Below are 20,842 nucleotides of genomic sequence, written 5' to 3' on the forward strand. Positions count from 1 at the left end.
CTCATCCTGAAGTTCCTGAGCCACTGGTCGTCGTCCCACTCCCCAAGCACCAGCCACTCCCACCAGTCGGTGCTGGTGGGGTAGCTCCACAGCCGCCGGCGTGTGAGGCGGGGGGTGGAGCGGGGTGCTGCAGGGGTAGGGGTTGAGCCCTGCTGCCCTGGGGGCATCTCCTCCCCTGGGGCAAGAAGGTAGTCAGCTGCCTCCCACATGGCATGGGCCAGGGCAAGCCCTGCTCCTGCCGGGAGGGCTGGGTGGACCTCTAGCTGCTGCTGCTGCTGCTGCTGCTGCTGGGGGTCCATGACTGCGGCGCCTGGGGTCTGTGTGCCTATGGCTCCTCAGACCGCGTGCTGTGCAGGCTGAGTGTATGTGGGAGGGGCCCTTTAAGGGAGCGGCTAGCTGTTGCCCCGGAAGCGCTAGTCCGCCCGTTGACCCTGTCTGCAGCTGTGCCTGGCATCCCTATTTCGATGTGTGCTACTTTGACATGTAGACGTTCCCTCGCTGCGCCTATTTCGATGTTGGGCTGAACAACGTCGAAGTTGAACATCGACGTTGCCGGCCCTGGAGGACGTGTAGACTTTATTCATCGAAATAGGCTATTTCGATGTTGGCTTCACGTGTAGATGTAGCCCTAAAGAGTGATCCACTCTGTAAACAGATCAGCCAGACTGCTCAGCCACTCTCTCAGAACGGCCAGCTGGAAGCACAGCAGACAAAGCTGCCCCATGTCCCGGAAGCCCTGTCTGTTGACAGAGGGCTCCCCACAACATACAGAGCAGCTTCACATGACAGACTCTGTCAAGAGAGGCAGAACACCATTGACTGAAGTGCTGCCTTCTATGAATTTACTGCCATCAGAATGCCTTAAGAATGTGGATATTCTGCAGGTTTTGATGACAAAATGCTAGTTTTATAGACAAAACTCTCCAGTGTAAGCATTATGCCTTTAGAGTTCCCCCCTCATTGTCTCTTGCTTTGCTGTGTGAAGTCAGACATGCACCTACTCTGAAACAAAAGTCCATGGTTAAAATGAAAAGCAAGAATATTGCTAATCACTCATCTCTACAGGCCTGGAATCAGAATATTGCAGAGCTGATTTATGGACTTTTGTTACCAGTTGATGTGGTTTCCAAGAAACTTACAATTCCCTGGTTAGCTGATCCCTGTTGCTATGTACAAAAAGTAAGGTAACCACATTGCCCTCTGGCAAACACAGGACACCAGCCTCCAGGGATGGGGGGCTGCTGTTACATGTCAGGGCTCCTCAGCGATTGGGGTAGCTGCCCCACAGTGAGGCATCAGGAATGGGGGCTCTACAGCCTCCTGATAAAGTGGAGTGGAGGATGGGGGACAGTCACCAGGGAATGAAGGGGCCTCTCCATGGCAGAGCTCACCAGCAGTGGTGGGGGGGCTGCCTCTGTGGGGTGCCAGGGAATGAAGCACTGGAGAATGAGGCATCTGCCCAGCAGAGGCGCTCCCTAGCAGCAGGGGTTGCCACCTCAAGACACTGGATGGCAGAGAACAGGTTCCCCACAAAACACTAGGCAATTTGCCAATTTTCTTTAAAATGTTGGGATGCCTGTGAGATAGTTTAAATAAGGGACTATCCCAGGAAAAATGTGGCAGATGATCACCCTAACAAAAAGTGATAAACACCAAGTTAAATATTCACCTTACCTTGAGCGAGTCATGTCTGAACGACCATTAAATTAACAGAAAAATCCAGGAGAAAAACCAAAACCTCATGTTAAACAGCAGGGTCAAAAGTAGGGACGGGCTGCACAGTTTTATGAGAGAAAATGCCTCAAACTTCACAGCCTTTTCCTGAGTATTTTTAAGAATTACATAGCATAAGTACCTCCCAGGTACCAATTTTTTATTCTACCTGTAGCAAGCTGAATTTGGCTAAAGGCCACCACAATTTTCTTATTAAAAACAATCATTATGGGTCTTCCACATCAGTTTTTTATGCACTACCCAGGTTCTGCATCAAAATTCTGATGACAAAGTTCAAACACATTGTGATGCCTGACAAATCTATCCAAAACTAAACAAACAACTCTTGCTATAGTTTCCTCCACTTAGAGTCTCCTGCTAAATTCCCATACTCTCTCTACAGACTCGGTGGTTAAAGACTACATGAGCAGATAGAGTTTTCCCTGACTCTGGGAGAGACTGTTGGATCCTTCTAGTCAAGATACCTTGCTCCAGAGGTTGAGATATCTAGTTTCCCCTTTGGACTACACTTCCCTGGATTCTTTGTGGACGAAAACATGTCAGACACCAATTGACAACAAGTTGAAGGATCTGGGCCTGAGCCCAACAAAGATTTAGGAGCTTTCCTGCAACAACCACCTACCATCCCAGGACCTCTCTGTATGGTAATTTTCAGATATTACTCTTAAAATGGGAGCCCCTGAGCATTCCCTCCTAAGTCTTTGAGGGCCATTATACTCCATGATCTCATCTGAATAGTTCACTTGAGTGACTTCCCCAACACCTACCAAAAGAGCTGACAACAGACTTCACCGGGCCCTGGTCTATGTAGGGAGCGACTTGGCTCCAGGGTGCCAGAAGGGGAAGAGTTAGGGGCAGCCAGTCCTTGGCACTGACCAGACTGGGCAGCACCTTTCCCATCTAGTTGGGGCTTCAGCAGTGGGGCTCCAGCAGTAATTTAAAGGTCCTGGAAGAGGAGGTTGTAGAGAAGTGAGGAGACTAGAACAGACAAGGAGAGTGTTACAGAGTGACCCAAGCAGAGTACCAGAGGCAGTAGAGGAGGTGAGGAAGTCTTGCAGAGAGTGTTTGGGCTCCCTTTCCCTGGTAAACTTCAGGGCTTAGCTGGTGGCTGGGAGGGACTGGGCACTCAGCCCAGTCAGACCAGTGAGCTCCTACCTGCTGCCCTGTGAGCCAAGAGACCAAAGCCTGAACTCCAGCAAGGGGAAACAGGCCCCATACCACAGGAATATGTACTGAGCAGAGGGCTGGAGCCCAGGAGTGACACTGACCTTGCCACAATGGCCAGCCATAATCTGGAACTGAAACTACGAGGCTAGCCAGAAAGTATGCAGAGAAAACCATGAAATCTTCTCATTCAAATGATCTGTTTTACATATAGTGATTTAAATGCATGAAGTTGACACATGTTCTATACTGTGCTCCTAGGTTTCCATTCCAGTTGTTAATGCTGTCAAAGGACCTACGTGTGAACGTTAGCAAGATGTTTTGCAAGTAAATACTGTCAAATTTTTGACAAAAGGAAAATATGAATATTGTACTGGGAATAGTAAGTGGGGGGTAATAGTCCTGTTCAGGTGCTGTTTGTCTCCAAGAGTTCCTTTTGTTCAGCTGATACTTGGACCATTGAACTTTTATTTGAGTGAGTCCTGATCTCCTCATGAATCTAGAAAAAGATCCCCTGTGCCTAGGACGTCCTGTGACCCAAGACCACCCAATCTGCAAAACTTCTCTTGGGCAGCTGGTGAGGGCTGCACTTTTCCAGTCATTTGTCTCTGATGGGAAAGAAAGAGCTAAAGGGCTCCCCTCCCTTGCCTTCTCCCCTTCCCCAGTGTTGGAGGGCAGCCAAATGTCTTGCTCTTTCTTCTCTCTTTGGGAATCTAGCTACTAGACTGGCTGCACTCAAATCAATTGTTTCATTACAAGGGCAGGGAAGTTGCTGGATTCTCCATTCCACAGCAGTTGTCCTAGTTCTGCTATAACAGGAATAGGCCTTGAGCAAATGGGCAGGATTTCTGGTCTGTGGGAAGGAGAAAGGGCTAAAATATTCATTCTTGTTTTAAGCATCTTGCTTCCCAATAAAATCAATTGCTTGCAAAGAGTACACACTGGTTTCAGTATGTGGTCAACATATTACTCAGTCTCACACAGGTGAAAGAATAGTATGTTTTCTTGCTCAACAAAACTAAGCCCAATACCAGTATGGTGGTAATGCATTTAAATTGTGACCTTCCTCCAAATGGGGTTGCACTGTGCGAGCCATTTGTTCTACAGCAAAGAACGCCAAGGGGACAGCATACTATTTGGTTCTGTTGCAAACAGTGCCCAAGCTCATGATAAACAACATCTTCACCAGCCAATAATGGTGCCGTAAATGTGTCACTGCAGCATCAACTATTTACAAACCCTGCAATCTTTCCACATTATCATGGCTGCCAATCACCTTTGTCTGTGTTGTGTAAGAGAATTTGGACAGAATAAGCCCCATACATAAATATGTAAAACTCAACAAAACACCTGTCTTCATAGGTTATTGTACAGATCAATAGTTAAACCAACCCTGTCATATCACATATGTGAAATCTGAGGTAATCATTTTCTACTAAATAGATTTTAAATTATTTTTATTTTCTTTAAAACAACAAAGTCCTGGGCTCCTTAAAGACTAACAGATTTATTTTGGCATAACCTTTTATGCGTAAAGACCACTTTGTCAGATGCATGGAGACAAAGTAAAATGATGTCCATGCATCTGACAAAGTGATTTTTACCCACAAAAGCTTATGTCCAAATAAATCTGCTAGTCTTTAAGGTGCAACAGGACTCCTTGTTCTTGCAGATATAGACTAACATAGCTTACTACTTGAGACTTTATTTTCTTTCTTGCTATCTAGTTCATTAAGCAGAGCTTCCAAGATCCTAATAACAGGATTACTATTGACAGTTTCATTGGAATAATTATTTAACTGCTTTTATGGCTTCCAAATAGAATAGTCATTGTCCATAGCCACAATCTGTTCACCTACTGTATTCATGTGTTTACAGCTGCCAGACTCATCCCTGCTTGTTCTAGTGAATTGGAAAATATATTTATTCTTGTTTTACATCAGTGCAATGAGTCAAAATATACTGAAAAATTTTGAACAAGCAGTCAGTCAGTCTGATGACTACCTGGTAAAACACTTACGTGTAAATGTAATTAATGATCACTACAGTTTGAATCTAGCAATGGGCTAGGACCACAATATTCAGCATAGAAGGTGAATACAATAATGCAACTTGTTGCAAATAATACAACTTGAACAGGAGTTGTAAAGTTGTAGGTTACATCTTTTATAGCATAAGCAGGCGCAAACACCAGATACACATATCAGAGATACAAATCAAATGGTGGGAAGAAAAATAAAGTAATTATTTATTGTGATGTTAACTTTTTAAAATTCTCCATACAGATGAGTCTTCCAACCCAATTCCTTTCTTATATGTTATAGTCTCTTCTTAAAAGGATGTTTGGGAAAATCACAATAACATAATCCATTAAATGGTGTTCTGTATATTTTTTTTAAAAAGTATTTTCCACTAATACTTGGAATGTAACCCAGTTGACATTGTAGCTTTTGCAAGGTGATTAATCTTTTGAAAAGAACTATGTATTTGGAAATAGGAAAATGTTAGAGAATAATAAATAAATCAAGCAAACAGAGCAGAAGAGAAACCCAGATATGAAATCCTGGTTTTGAAGTGAAACTGGATAGTCATAATGGTCCCTGCTGGCCCCAAAATCCTTGAGGCTGATGTTCTGTGCCAATATCTCTGAAAGTCTGAACGTGCTGTTTCTGTTTGTTGGCAGGAGGACTCTATACTCAAGGATTTGGAGTAGTACAAATAGAAGAAAATTGTCAAGTAAGAATTGTTTCCATTTTCCACTGATGTAAAAATGTCAGATCACATCCAATGCTGTATCAACTGTCCTAAATTTTCACTATTGAAATTAACTTGCTGTTCATTTGGTAGGTTGTTTTTTGAGTGGGGCTGGGAGAGCAGGAAAATTCCTTTCTAATCATGTACAATTAGTAAAACGTATGTTACAGGGGTGGTATTCATCTCCAGTTGCTGATCCTCACAGAAGAGTTTCTGGGTTACCTTTTTTTTTATTGCTTGTATTTCATCAGTAAAAAATCACAATTAAACATTTAGTTTTGAGTGAAAAGTGCACTAGTATGATTTCTACAGGTGATGGGTCTTTGCAAAACAGCAATAATAAAAAAAAATAGAATTGTTTGCTCATTGATCCAAGCAAACACCTTGATAGGCCTAAGGGCCTCGTTGTCTCTTTCTACACACAGTTGCAATTTCCAGCCTTTCCAAACTAGTTATTTAATTGCACATCCAAACTTCGTACGTGTAATTAACTATTCTTTATTTAAAAATCACTCTAAAGCTTTATCACTTTCCAATAAATTCAATTATTTAGGGCTAAACTTGATTTTAATTTTTTGTTCAATTGCTTTTAACTGGTCTTAAATGACTATGAAAGTGTAAACCAATCTAGTTGACTAGTTGACAAGTAAAAGGTCGGTCCCTATTTGAAAACTGAACATAATCATGCTGAAAACTTAGAGGCTGTTTTACAATGATCAAGTTATATATGACATAGGTTTTGCAGTTTATATATAATATAAAATTTGCATATTTATGTCAGCATCTCGTTCATATAAATTATATATAAATACAGGACAGCTGAATAGTTTAAGTCATTTTGATTATTTTAATGAAGTACATTGGTACAGGGCTCTTTACAGGCTTTTTTTTTAAAAAAAAAAACCTTCCAGAGGAAGAAGACTATCCAAGATCAAGAATAGTTTCATTAACGTATTGTATTAAGTACCGATGAGGTATTAAAAGGGAATTTAAAGCTAAATAAGAGGCTTTTCCATATTTCATATCAGTGCAACAGATTAGTAGTTGGTATTGCTTCTTCTCTTGCTGCATGACAGTGGTGATGGACCAAGTTTTGCAAGGACTCCTTAGAACACTGGCTGATCAGGTATCATCATAGGCAGAGTGGGATCAGTGAGGAAGAGGCTACTATAGATCAATTAAGGGCAAGCTCTCTCCATTTGAGGCTGCCACAGACCTTTTAAAAAGCCTTTCCCCCCTACCCCCAGGAGCAGGGAGAGAGTGGCTTCCTTAGAACACGGGTGTAGCCAGACAGAGTCTCCCCCTTACAAGCCAGCTTGCTCGTTGCACCCCCCCACCCACCGAGGAGCACACAGGGCACGGAAATGGCTGTTGACAGCACAGTCTTTGATGCCCTCATTGAGGCCCAGATATGCTAGCTTATCATGACCCTGAGAAGCAGAAAGTACAGCTAGAAGGCTAACAGGCCAGACTGTCAACATGAGATGGGGGGGGACCCTCAGAAATCACCCCAGCTAGCATTGATCAATATGATGCACACACACAATCACCCAGAAGAGGACGTGCCCCGCCCGCACAAAAGAATGTCCTGTACTCCGAAATTGTTTATCTCTTGTCTTACAAGTGCAAACTAAGTAGAAATGCCCTTGTAACAAACTGGAGTCACAAAGACAGACCAGTATGATCTGGCACCATAGATAAGAAAGAGAATACATAACCCAAAAGGGGTATAAAAGATGGGTCCAGCAGAACTCTAACTTGGAGTGCATTTCCACCAACTACCTGCTGGTCGGGTCAGGTGATTGCCTCCCGAGGTCCACAGCTGGGGATGCCCAACCTCGTATTCGTCTTTCCGCGGAACTGAGTGACTGATCCGGCTTGGCTACGCTGGTATCAAGAGACGCAGAGAGGGTACGATACACCCATGCTAGGTCTCTGACTTTTTTGTGCACAGATAAAGAATTAGAGCTCTGTAACTAGTGTCAAGATATCATTGTGTTAGATGATAACAGATATCTTTGTATTGGATTGTAACGTAACTTGTTAACACCTGTACTTTGCTAGCATATAAGAAGTAGACAATAGCCTTTTGTAACCATACGCTTATAACTGTAGCTTAATAAACTTGTAACTAGTTAAGATCCAAGCCTAACTATTTTGTTAACCCTTTTGTTACTGAAACACAGCCGGCACAACAAAGGAACTTTAACCATTTGGTTACAACAGCCTGGCCGTAGGTGAGAGTGCTAGGAGCTGCCTGCTCTAACAGTAAAAAACTGGGTTTCTTAGGACCCAGGGGAATCCGTCAGCCTGTCTTGGCTGCTTGCAGCGACGAGCTCTCTGCTCTTGTAGTTTTAAACTTGGATGATAACAAGGGCATAGTTGGTACCTCACCGCACATTACCCGGCCACCAGCTAACAACGGGGTTACTTGGATGCTCATGTGACTGGTGGAAGTGACGAAGAACAGCTGGAAACCGTGAAAAGGGTATTAAAACATCTAGAAGAATACAGGTGACAAGCTAACTGCATAAAACATGAATTTTTTAAGCATTCAGTAGCTTATTGTGGGTATGTTATTTATGTACAAGGTCTAAATAATCTTAGGAAAAGGTTAAGACAGCCATGGAAGCTCTACCACCATAGGATATGCCATACCTTAAATTATTTCTAGGATTTATCAAAACCTATAACTGATTTGCACCAAACCTCGTACTGTAGCTGCTCAACTATTTATTTCAGAATGGTCAAAAGCAATGCTCTCTCTCATTTCTTGCTTGGCCTGCTAAACCCAGGGTTGTGAGTTCAATCTTGAGGGGGATATTTAGGGAACTGGGAAAAAAAGGCTAATTTTGGTAGTTTGATAGCTCAGTGATTTGAGCATTGACCTGCTAAACCTAGGGTTGTGAGTTCAGTCCTTGAGGGAGCCATTTAGGGATCCGGGGCAAATAGTTTTTTTGTGGGGGAGGGATACTCAGTGGTTTGAGCATTAGCCTGCTAAACCCAGCATTGTGAGCTCAATGCCTGAGGGGCCTATTTAGGGATCAGGGCAAATAGTTTTTAAAAAAAATAAAAGATGGTGCTTGGTCCTGCCAAGAGGGCAGGAGACCGGACTCCTTGACCTCCTGAGGTCCCTTCCAGCTCTGTAAGATGTGTATTTATATAATATGTTATCTCTCCTGGGTGGCCACCCAAGTGCTCAGCTTACAGGAAACACTGGCCAAAAGTGAGTTTGGTCACACAAGTGTCAATGTTTTCCTGGAAGCAGAACAATTAGTCCTATCTGACAGTATATTTACATCCTTTAACCTATTCTTCCCTATGAAATTAGCATGTGACATTTCTTCATGTGGAATTGAGGCAGTTCTACTGTCCACAGAGCCAGATGCAAAGAGATACACACAGCATTTTTCACAGTAGCAGAATGTAACTATGCTCACAAAAGCTCATGCTCAAAACTTTTCTGTTAGTCTATAAGGTGCCACAGGACCCTTCGTTGCTGTTACAGATCCAGACTAACACGGCTACCCCTCCGATACTATGCACAAATAGACACTGAGGCTTTAAGTTTGGTATGAGATGTCAAGCAAATCAACCAGTAACTATATGAGAAAAAAATTACACTTGTGAGATCACCAACTCCTTGCAGCAATCCTTCATCCAAGGAAGGGAGTGTCTGTGATAATGGCAGCACATATGCAATGATGGTCTGTCTTCTTAGCTGCTATGCCTGCAACATTGAATTCAAAAGAACCAAAGCACATGCAAATACAGATGGCTCTCCTGCCTGCCCACACTAGATAAAGAAAATCCTGCGACAGTAACAGAATCTATCAAATTTGTCAACTTATTTAAGAGTGAGTATGCCCCACACTCTGAAAGTGTCTGCATGCTGATTTTGCAGGAACATTTTTAGGAAAGATACCTCTACTAGTGGCAGATGCCCATTACAAAATGGCCAGGAGCTTTTTGTACAAAAAACACCTCAGCTGCACAGACAGTTTAAAAAAAAATGAAGTTTGTTTGCTAGAACTGGACTGCCAAAACAAATTGTAACTGATAATTCTTCTCAGTTTAGTTCAGAACAGTTTAAATGGATCATAAACAAAAATGGTGTTAAACACTTTATCTTGGCACCCTATCACCCAACCACAAATGTGTTGACTGAAAGATATGTACAAACTTTAAGGAAGCTCTGCAATCCATGAAAGATGAGAAGTGGTCATTACAGCAGAAGTGCTCACATCTCTTTCTGGCATATTGAAATGTGATACACCATGATAAACACAGGTGCAATGCTGCTAATGAGCCAAGTATGTTTGGATTTAAAACCACATCTATAGGTCAAAAATCAACAAATAAATCAAGCTGTGATGAGAGGAATCCATGCATCTTAGCAGCAAAGGGTAAAAGAGTTCTGGCATGTGATTATTGTGAACCGACTACATGGCTTCCCATAATTGTTAGTGCACAAACTAGTATACAATACAAGTGACAATATGTTTTGGCACCACCACAGGGTCTCATTGTGAGATTCAAGGAGTAGCTTCATGGCTGACAGAAGAGGCAAAAATTAATGCTACCACTAATAACATATTGAAAAATAGCTGTGCTAAACCGTCAACATCAGTGGAGGGGACTGTTTCAGTCCAACATTGCTGCAGATACATCACTTCATTAGGGGTGTGTTCAAAATATTGGCAGAAACCATCCAAGAATGAAATGCAACCCACCAGGAAGACATGACTTGCAGCAGGACTTCAGGGCGTTCTTCTACAAGCACATCTGAAGATTCTGTGACCATTTCATTTTTGCAAGGGCAGCAGAGGAGGATAGATATGATTTATTTTAATGCATTGAGAATAGGGTTGAATCTGTTTATGTAAATTTGCAGCTTTAGGGTCATAAGCAGTTCCTTATGTTGTATTTGGTCTTTTGAGGGGTTTACTACGTCTTTCTGTCTCTCTGCAGTACAAAGTTAATCATTGTGGCTCTGACTACATGTATATGTCTGTTCATAGTCTGGGATATGTCCAAAAATCACAACAGACATTTTCTATGTGCATACACATCTGAGTCACAGAGAATCATCTCCATTGAGCTTCCTGCCCCAAACTGATGAATATCTGACCAATGTCAGGAGGAAGTGGAAATGAAAGTTCCAGATTTCTTGGGGCCATACATGGCTGGGAAATTATAAACAAGGTGGTGGGCCCCCTTTTGTAGCTCCACTTAAGAAAAATGAGAGATGTGGGTGAAGAGATGACATGCTTCTTTTGGAGCACTTTGAGACACAAAAGTAGGATGCTCATGTGTTGTGTGCACACAATATCGTGAAGCCAGTCCCACTGGAGTCCAGAGGTCTCTGAACTGCACAATCATTCAGCCAAGCCCACCCTCAGATGCACTGCAGGAGACTTCACCACCACCAAAGAAAGATGGTGACTGAGCAGTAAATTCTCAAGGAGAAAGTGCCGACTGGAGGTGGTTGCAGGAGACCTAATCATGGAGACTAGCTTCCTGGCCTAAGTAAGTCCTTATTTAAAAATAGCATCTTAGAGGAGTCTTGAGGAGACTACTTTTGTCACTATAGAGAGCTACCAGTCAGATCAAAGCCTCCAAAACTTGCAGGAGAAGGCAGGCATTAACACTCAGTGTTGGACTATGAACACCAAACAGGAGTCTGCAGGTTCCAGGGACAGTTAATGTGGACCTTGTTATAGTAGGTCTCACTTGCGCTCTCCACAGAGCACCTGAAAACATAATTCCAGGACCTCCTTCTGTATACTAACCAGCATTCTTGCAGGCAGGAGTAGTATCTGAGCTAATCCCACAGCATGGACACAAAATCAGATGATTGACTGATTACTTCCTCCCTTGAACAGACACTAGACTACACACCCAGGCCATTTGACAAGTTGGGAAGGATCGCTAGCAGACAAATTCCAATGCAGAGCAGATGACCCATGCCACACTGGATGGAAAAAAGTACAAGCTATGTAGAGAGCTCACTTGCTACCCAGTCCCAACTTTCTGACCACAGACATGAACCTAGCAGAGGAAGCCACTTAACTGATAGGCTGTCAGCCCTGCACTCACCACAGATTTCCCCAAGGACTTTGCTGGCTTATGCTGGCAGTAGCACCCTCAAGTTCAGTTTAGTGAACTGCAACCTCAGTAATCCCAACAGAGGAGACAAAGGAACATCTCTATAGAGAAATCCTATGGAGATGATTTGACATGTACTCCTCAAGAGATGTGTTGAGTCAAGACCTAAATGACCCTGACTAACCATTCTGCCAAGGTGCACATCATTCAAACAGCTAATACAAAATGGTCGCCGAAGCCATATGCCAGCAGAGTTTCCATGAGAAATCCATGATCCAGCCTACAAAATGTCTTCTCCTGATCAGGAGATAGGAAAGCAAGATAGAAACAATATCTACCATGGCAGAAAAAGGTTCTCAAATGTAGTGCAGCCCTGGATGGGAAATGAGGCAGCAGACTGAGCACAGCCTGCCTGCTTGCCTGCAAGGTAGAGCATGCTTCTCTCCACAGACTGTCCAGACATGAATCAGATCCAAACCAAGCACACGGCAAAATCCTTGTCAACCACCAGAGATTTAGTAGTGGGTATCAGATGGAGGTTTGGAGTATTAGTATTGCAAACATGTCAGTCATATAGTGATTGTGTGAATGAAAATAGTGCCTGTCTGCTTACAATGTCCTGTCAACATTCCCCAAACTCTGACCTGGCGAGAGGAGCCACAAGAGCAAAAAGAATTCACTCTTCACTCCTCAGCCTTGAGACTGGCTGTGCTGGTTAGCAGAAACAGATGCTTTGGTGCTTTTTTGTGATATGGACACACTTGAACTCCTGAAGGAGAATCAGACTGAGCAAACTCATTTCACATAGGTCATAGAATCACAGCAATGTAGAAGTGGAAAGGACCTCCAGAGGTCATGTAGTCCAACTCCCTGTGCTGAGGTAGGCCTAAGAAAACCTAGACCCTTTCTGACAAGCATTTGTCTAACTTCCTCTTAAAAATATCCAATGACCGAATTCCATAAGTTCCCTGATCAGTCTATCCCACAGCATAACTATTCTCACAGCAAGAAATTGTTTAATATTTAACCTAACTCTCCATTGCTTCAAATTAAACCAATTACTTCTTGTCCTATCTTCAGTGCATATTTTAAGAATATACTATTGAATATTCAAAGTTCTTTATAGAACTACTGCACCTACCCCTGGCATGCACAGCTGCCTGCTCCATTTCTAAGATCTTGGCCTGCATTCAGCATTCAGAATGAGCTGGAAAGTATCACTTTCATTTTTACTACACAATCCACTTGGCTTTCTCTCTCTCGACACTCATACTCTTCCAGCTGATGACAATCTACATATCATTCCCCCCAAATTCTTCAGTTTCTCTTTTGCTTACGAGTGACTGCACTATGAGATTTTGTATTAAGAATGCTATATAAAAATAAATTGTATTATATTTACAGTGAATGATATAATTAAAAATAAATGCATTATTTCATGTCTGTCAATTTATATGAGAATTTAGGCAATAGATATGCTCCTTGTAACTTCAAATTGAATCACTTCCAGTGCACAGTGTTCACGCATTCACACATGTAAGATAAATGCACTCTGAACACAGTACCTGTACCTGCACCTCTTCTTTTCTGCACTGCATCCTGAAAACCACAAAACTGCCCTTTCTCAAAATACCAGACAGAAAACAAGTCTAAGGTAGTTATGATAAATATGATGAGAGAGGCTCAAACAAAACTTCAGTGGATTTGGGAGCAAGCTCAGCATGGAGAAAATGGCTTTATTAGGACAGTTCTACAAAAAAGCCTTACAGACGGACACAAAGACAAGCTGTCTGAATTAGCTATTTGAATGTTGTTGCAAATATAATGAAATTAACCTTTCTCTCACCCTGTACACCTTTGTGAACTGCACATTACTGAAAAAGCAAATTGGGGGCCAGCAAAAAGTTAGCAACATGGAAATGCTGCATAAGAGAAGATGAGAGTTAACCATCACGTGAGCCTTGCTGCATTACTTGATATTTTTCTAACCTCAGCTCTGCATCCCTGAAAGCAGGGAGGGCCACAGGCAGAAGGGGCAGTGCTAGGGGCCAGTCTCCTTTCGCTAAGCAGTCTTCAGCCACACCTAGACCTCAGCACACTGGTTCCCTCCAGCAGCAATTTGAAGGGCTCAGGGTTCCAGCTGCTGACTGCCCAGGGCCCTGGGCCCTTTTAAATCACTGGGACTTGGGCAACTGCCCCTTCCACATTTGCAGCCCTGGACACAAGGGCACCTCCTTATTAAGGATTGGGAGGAGCACTGGAGTCAGACAAAAACCACATTTTGTTCTCTGTGGTCTAGATTTGGGTGCCCCTTGAATACAGGTTAGGGAGGGGCAGTGAAGTGCCTTCGCTTACCACACTTCCCTTTTCTTCTCTGGTGAGGTATCACTGACAAAGGCAACCTCTGCATGCTTCTCAGCTGTCTTGGTGCAGGAGGATTAAGGGTTATGGCCCCATCCCTCTTCACATCACCCAGCGATGTATTCAACCAGCTAAGGAAATGGTGCACAGGGCACTTCATTCCTGCATGCTAAGAGTCCCCATTGGGCTAACACAGATTAGTCTGAGCCCCCACTCTGAACCTTGCCTAACAACTTAGCAGTATCAGTTAACGCCTCTAGTTTCCTAGATACTCTATTAAAAACAGGTAGTTTCACATCAAAACTTTTCACAACCACAGTCTGAGGTCCAAAAGGTAGCCTGCCAGATTTCCTGGAAACTGGCCCCATGCTTCCCTGCTTTCATGAACCTTACCAAAACTTTTGATGAACCCAGGTTAACTTTTGAATATTGAACAAATATATATAAAGTTTAGTTTTGCACGGTTTAACATTGATAATGAAAGGTGTGCACCACATGCTTTCATAATCAGCATCTGCAATACATTTAAGAAATCCTCTTGCTCATTAGTTAAGTGTAAAAAGGATACTAGTATTTGTATTTCCTAACTATGAATTATTTAACATGGATGTCATATGAAAATGATTCCAGTTTCTCAGCTCCCAGTACAGTATATATTCTCTCCTTTGAGTATGTGCAGTAGCTGTCTACCAAAGTTTTCTGCTCGCTTTAAAACTTAAGTTACAAAAATATAAACATCTGTGCCTATGTTCAAGGCTGAAATGAGTAATACAGCTATTTTGTTTAAAGAGACCACTTCAAATCTTTAAACCTTTTTAGGTGGCATGACCAGTGGGTTCAGGAATGTAGTCTATTTGGATAGTATAAGACCACTGAGGTTGCTGAGAAAACTGGCTTGATGCCCCATCCAGCTAAATAACTGAAATAAAAGTGTATTGAAATTGGAAGCACATGCTGTTTCCAGACTTGTATTTTCACTGTATTGTATAAATGAGAACTTTTCATTTCTAGTCATACTGTTCAGTCATACTAGTGCCACATATGTCTCATTAACTAACGGATAGGTTCCCCAAGCAGCCTCCCAACAAAAGGCAAATGGAGTCCCTCCCTGCAGTAAAAAAATTCTGCTTCGAAATAATAGCCATGAACGTTCATTCTTTATGTAGTTTTACTTTACCAATCCAAAAGACTCTGCTAAAAGCTTTCAGTTGCAGTGTTGTGCCCTGTGAAGGAAAGTCCAGGGATGTATACAGCACATTGTTGGCACTGTGCCAGGTGCATACTTATTGCAAAGTATATTCTATACTTGTTCTAATCAAATAAAAAAGAAATTGAGAATGGGATATAATTTTGTATGTGAAAAAAATTACCAGAAAACAAAGGAAACCCGATTTGCTTTATAATCTATTAACAGGTTTTGCAACATCGAAATAGCGGCCATCAGCTGAGGGGTTGAGAGACGCTCTCTCTCCAGCCCCTGCGGGGCTGTATGGTCACCGTGTGCAGTAGCCCTTAGCCCAGGGCTTCTGGCTGCTGCTGCCGCAGCTGGGGATCCATGCTGCATGCACAGGGTCTGCAACTAGTTGTTGGTTCTGTGGATCTTGTGCTGTTTCGTGCAAGTGTGTCTGGGAGGGGCCCTTTAAGGGAGCGGCTTGCTGTTGAGTCCGCCCTGTGACCCTGTCTGCAGCTGTTCCTGGCACCCTTATTTCGATGTGTGGTACTTTGGCATGTAGACGTTCCCTCGCACCGCCTATTTCGATGTGGTGCTGCCCAACGTCGACGATGAATGTCGACGTTGCCAGCCCTGGAGGACGTGTAGACATTATTCATCGAAATAAGCTATTTCGATGTAGCGTGCACGTGTAGACGTAGCCAAAGTGTGTTTACAGCCTGGCTCTCAGTATTCTGTGTTGTTATTTTGCTGTAATTTAAGCCTAAATGTCTTCTAGGAGACCAGTAAGTAGTGGAAGTGTTGGTAATGCTGTTAAACAATATTAATCTCCCATGGTTAGGTAAATCCTCTTGTTCGGCACTGGTCAGATTCCGAGGGCGCTGGACGTAAGAGGTTCAACTTGTATGCTGTTTTGAAGCTCAGATCAGATGTGCCAGACACTGTGATTCTGAGATGAATGGAGCTATGCAAACACAGTGTTAATATTACTATTCAATACTGGGTTATACTAGCGAAAAAGTAGAGCAAGTGACTGGATTAGATATTCCAGATATTCCAGAATGTCCAGATTAGATATTCCAGATATTCCAGAAACATTGCTACATATGAGCAGCGGCTGTACTTGCTGTGAGCTAAATTCTTTACCAAGTTTGTGAAACATCCTCAAGTACCAGCCAATGAAAGAGAACACTAGTCTTGGCCTTGATGCAACTTTGTAGCCCAGTTTTGTTTTCTCATAATAGAGCATGTGATTTAGTAGTGCCATGCATAACTGAAAAATACTATGAGATGTGTGTATAGTCTGGAGGTTTGAGGCCACGCATGGCTACTGAGGGGTTTAACTGACTGCATGTATCTGCAAATATCCAAACTGTACACTGGCTTTGAGTACAGCAACTACGAAGTGGACACACAAATGCACCTGACCTATGTAAAAATTAGGTCCACTAAAGGCTATTGTTCAGCCATCCTGGATATAGGTGATAATTGTCTCACAAACACATTTTTAACACAACCATATATAATAAAATACCACATGTGTACCAGTTGTTTTGGAGCACCATTCCATCACAGTTACAAGTCCCCGAATACTGCCCTGAGTTAGGCTTCACTATTAGTTGTTAGCAATCCTTTTAAAAAGTGGAATTTAAATCCTAGTGAGAAAAATAAAAAGAAGTATAAACTCTGGCAAATGAAGTATGAAAAAATATAATTAGGAGAGCCAAAAAAATAATAAAGAACAGCTAGCCAAAAACTCAAAACACTAATAGCAATTAGAAGCAGGAAGTCTGCTAAACAAGTCAGGCTACTGAATCATCAAGATGCCAAAGGATCACTCAAGGACAATGAGCACATTGTGGGAAATTAAATTAGTTCTTTGCATCAGCCTCCGTGTCTAAGGGTGTAAAGGAGATTTCCAAACTTGAGCCATTCTCCTTAGGAGACAAATTTGAGGAACTGTACCCAGATCGAGGTGTCATTAGAGGAGGTTTTGATAAGTTGATAAATTAAACAGTACTATGTCACCACTACATGACATTCACCCAAGAGTTCTGTAGGAATGCAAATGTGAAATAGCAGAATTACTAAGGGTGCGTCTACACTAGCCAGCTGGCACAATGTCGAAATAGCACACGTCACGTCCACAAGCGCTGTGCGCTATTTCGACGCTGAAATTGACGTTAGGAGGCGAGACGTCGACATCGCAATTCCCATCCGAAGATGGGAATAGCGCCCTACTTCGACATTCAACGTTGAAGTAGGGCGTGTGGAGATGATCCGCGTCCCACTACACCGAAATAGCGGGGTCCTCCATGACAGCCATCAACTGAGGGGTTGGGAGATGCTTTGTCCATCCCCTGCAGGGCTCTATGGTCGCTGTGTGCAGCAGCCCTTAGCCCAGGGCTTCTGGCTGCTGCCGCTGTTGCAGCTGGGGGTCCATGCTGTGTTCACAGGGTCTGCAACTGGACCTCATGCTGTGCAGGCTGAGTGCATCTGGGAGGGGCCCTTTAAGGGAGTAGCTTGCTTTTGTCCCAGAAGGGCTAGTCCAGCCTATGACCCCGTCCACAGGCTTTGCTGGCCCCTTATTTCGACAGAGAGTGCTTGTGCATGTGGACGCTCCGCATTTCCTTCCGGAGTGGCTCTTTTTGATGTTCCCCATCACTACTTCGACGCTGAACGTTGATGGCACCAGCCCTGGAGGATGTGTTGATGATACGTGTCGAAGTAGCCTATTTCGATGTTCTTACTTCGAAATAGGCTACTTCAATGTAGTGTGCTAGTGTAGACCTAGCCTAAGTGTGGTTGGCACTAGCCAATGTCAGAAGACAGCATTAGGTGGCTCAGTGGTCTGACTCAGTATAGCCATTCTTATGTTATTTTGCATAAGCAGTTATCTCAATAATCCTATGTTTTTTCACATTGAAATTCTCATGAGAAAAATAGCAATCTCATAGGCTGTGTCTACACACACCCTACCTCAAAGTTAAACTCTGAAGTAGGGCACTACTCACATTCCTGGGAATGGAGTCAGGACTTCGAAGTTGGGCTCCCTACTTCAAAGTAAGGGAAAATGTGTGTAGACTCTGTGCTGGCTACTTTGATGTAGTGCTTAACTTCGAAGTTAGTTCCTAATGTAGACACATCCATATAGCCTAATCAAACTCCCAAGAAAGATCACAGGCAAAAAAAAAGAAAATCTTCCTTTGATTTCAATAAGATGAACTGGACCTATTAAAAGGAATTTATTGTAGACAGGGCGCACATACTTTGTGTCCTTTGATTTCAACTTCATTGGCTTTGTTTCATACCCATTTTCCAGTTTACCTTTTCTTAAAGTTTCGTTCTCATTGACTAGCCTTTACCATTTACAGCATTGGCTACGTCTACATGTGAAGCCAACATCGAAATAGCTTATTTTGATGTAGCAACATCGAAATAGGCTATTTCGATGAATAACGTCTACACGTCCTCCAGGGCTGGCAACGTCAATGTTCAACTTCGACGTTGCGCGGCACCACATCGAAATAGGCGCTGCGAGGGTACGTCTACACGCCAAAGTAGCACACATCGAAATAAGGGTGCCAGGCACAGCTGCAGACAGGGTCACAGGGCGGACTCAACAGCAAGCCGCTCCCTTAAAGGGCCCCTCCCAGACACAGTTGCACTAAACAACACAAGATACACAGAGCTGACAACTGGTTGCAGACCCTGTGCCTGCAGCATAGATCCCCAGCTGCGGCAGCAGCAGCCAGAAGCCCTGGGCTAAGGGCTGCTGCCCACGGTGACCATAGAGCCCCGCAGGGGCTGGAGAGAGAGCATCTCTCAACCCCTCAGCTGATGGCCGCCATGGAGGACCCAGCAATTTCGACGTTGTGGGACGCGGATCGTCTACACGGTCCCTACTTCGACGTTCAATGTCGAAGTAGGGCGCTATTCCGATCCCCTCATGAGGTTAGTGACTTCGACGTCTCGCCACCTAACGTCGAAGTTAACTTCGAAATAGCGCCCGACTCGTGTAGCCGCGACGGGCGCTATTTCGAAGTTGGTGCCGCTACTTCGAAGTAGCGTGCACGTGTAGACACAGCTACTATGTTTAGCATTTATAGGGATTTTTTTTCTTTTTGGGGGATATTTCTAGGTTCAGTAAACTGGTCTGTAGATTTGGGAATATCTAAAAAATTGTTGAAATTTGGATAGATTTTTGTATTTTCTCCCTTTTTGAAAATGTGTCAAAATATTTGCTGGTTATGATATATTTGCCAGTGACTGATTTAAACCTTTGATTTAACTTCAGACAGTGGAAGCTAATTTGAATGTTCTGTACCCAATTCTGATTCCGCTTGCAGCACACTGATGTCAATTTAATTGTGCCAGTGTTCAATATTAGAGAGAAGAGTCAGGCTTCACTGTGTCTGCAACTGGCCTAGAAATCTTATCAGAATGAAATTCCTCCTCAGACTTCTAGTTCTTTCCAGTTCTGCCATAAATTTTGGGAGAACATCCTATTTTGCAGTATTTCAGCCAATTTAAGGTCCAACATCTGTTTCAAGGCAAGAAATACAAAGACCGACGAAAAATGTAATGGAGAAAACAAATTTTGAACCCAAAAAAAAGTTTGGCTCCAGAGTTGATAATTCCAAATGGTATTTACACAGAAAGCTGTGTGCCAACACAAAATGGGAAGCAAAATCTGAGTTTTAAACTCAACTCTTCCCTCCTTAGCCTCAGACTGCAAACTGCTATTTAAATACTTATGTGGTCCCCAGTGCCATAGTACATAAGCACCTCACATCTTTAACACATATAGCCTCAGTGTACTCTGTGAAGTAGGGAAATGCGGTTCTCCCCCTTTTATAGCTGGGGGCACAGAGATACAAAGAAGTTAAGCAACTTAGCTAAGTTCACACAGCAATTCTAAAGCAAAACTCACATCCCCTGCATGTGAAGCTGGCATTCATGTCAACACACTCATCTTTCTCCAAACACCATCAGCTCATACTGTCTCTGCCAGAGCCTGTCAGCACCTTGAACCTGCAGGTGTTTGGACATCTTGATTTCCTTATCTGTAAAATGGGGCTAACAATACCACAGGTTGCCACGTCATGGGAGATCAGTATTACCTAGCAGCACTGTCAACAATTCTACTGCTTACTGGGCTCTTAGAAGACATATGGGGTAAAATACAGCTAAATAACAGCACAAAACACTGAGAGCCAGGACTGGTAGCTGTAAACGAACTTTATGGGACCACAGGAAACTTGGTCATACGAATGATAAGTGGTTGTCTGCGAACTAAAATCATGCTGGATTACAGATGTGGTTAGACAAGAGAGTGCCAGACTAAAGAAGTTCAACCTGTACATAGAAGGTCTCATATACTATAGTGATTGGGGTGGTGTTGGGAGAGAGAGAGAGAGAAAGACAGGGAGAGATTCACTCAGGAGTTGCAAGGATTAATTAGACTTGAATAAGGAAAGTGTTACCAAGGCAAAAATAATTATTTTAGGTAAAATGACTCATGCATCCCCATTGAGGAGAAAAAACCTA

Source organism: Carettochelys insculpta, chromosome 3 (assembly GCF_033958435.1).
Source record: "Carettochelys insculpta isolate YL-2023 chromosome 3, ASM3395843v1, whole genome shotgun sequence".
Taxonomy (NCBI): Eukaryota; Metazoa; Chordata; order Testudines; family Carettochelyidae; genus Carettochelys; species Carettochelys insculpta.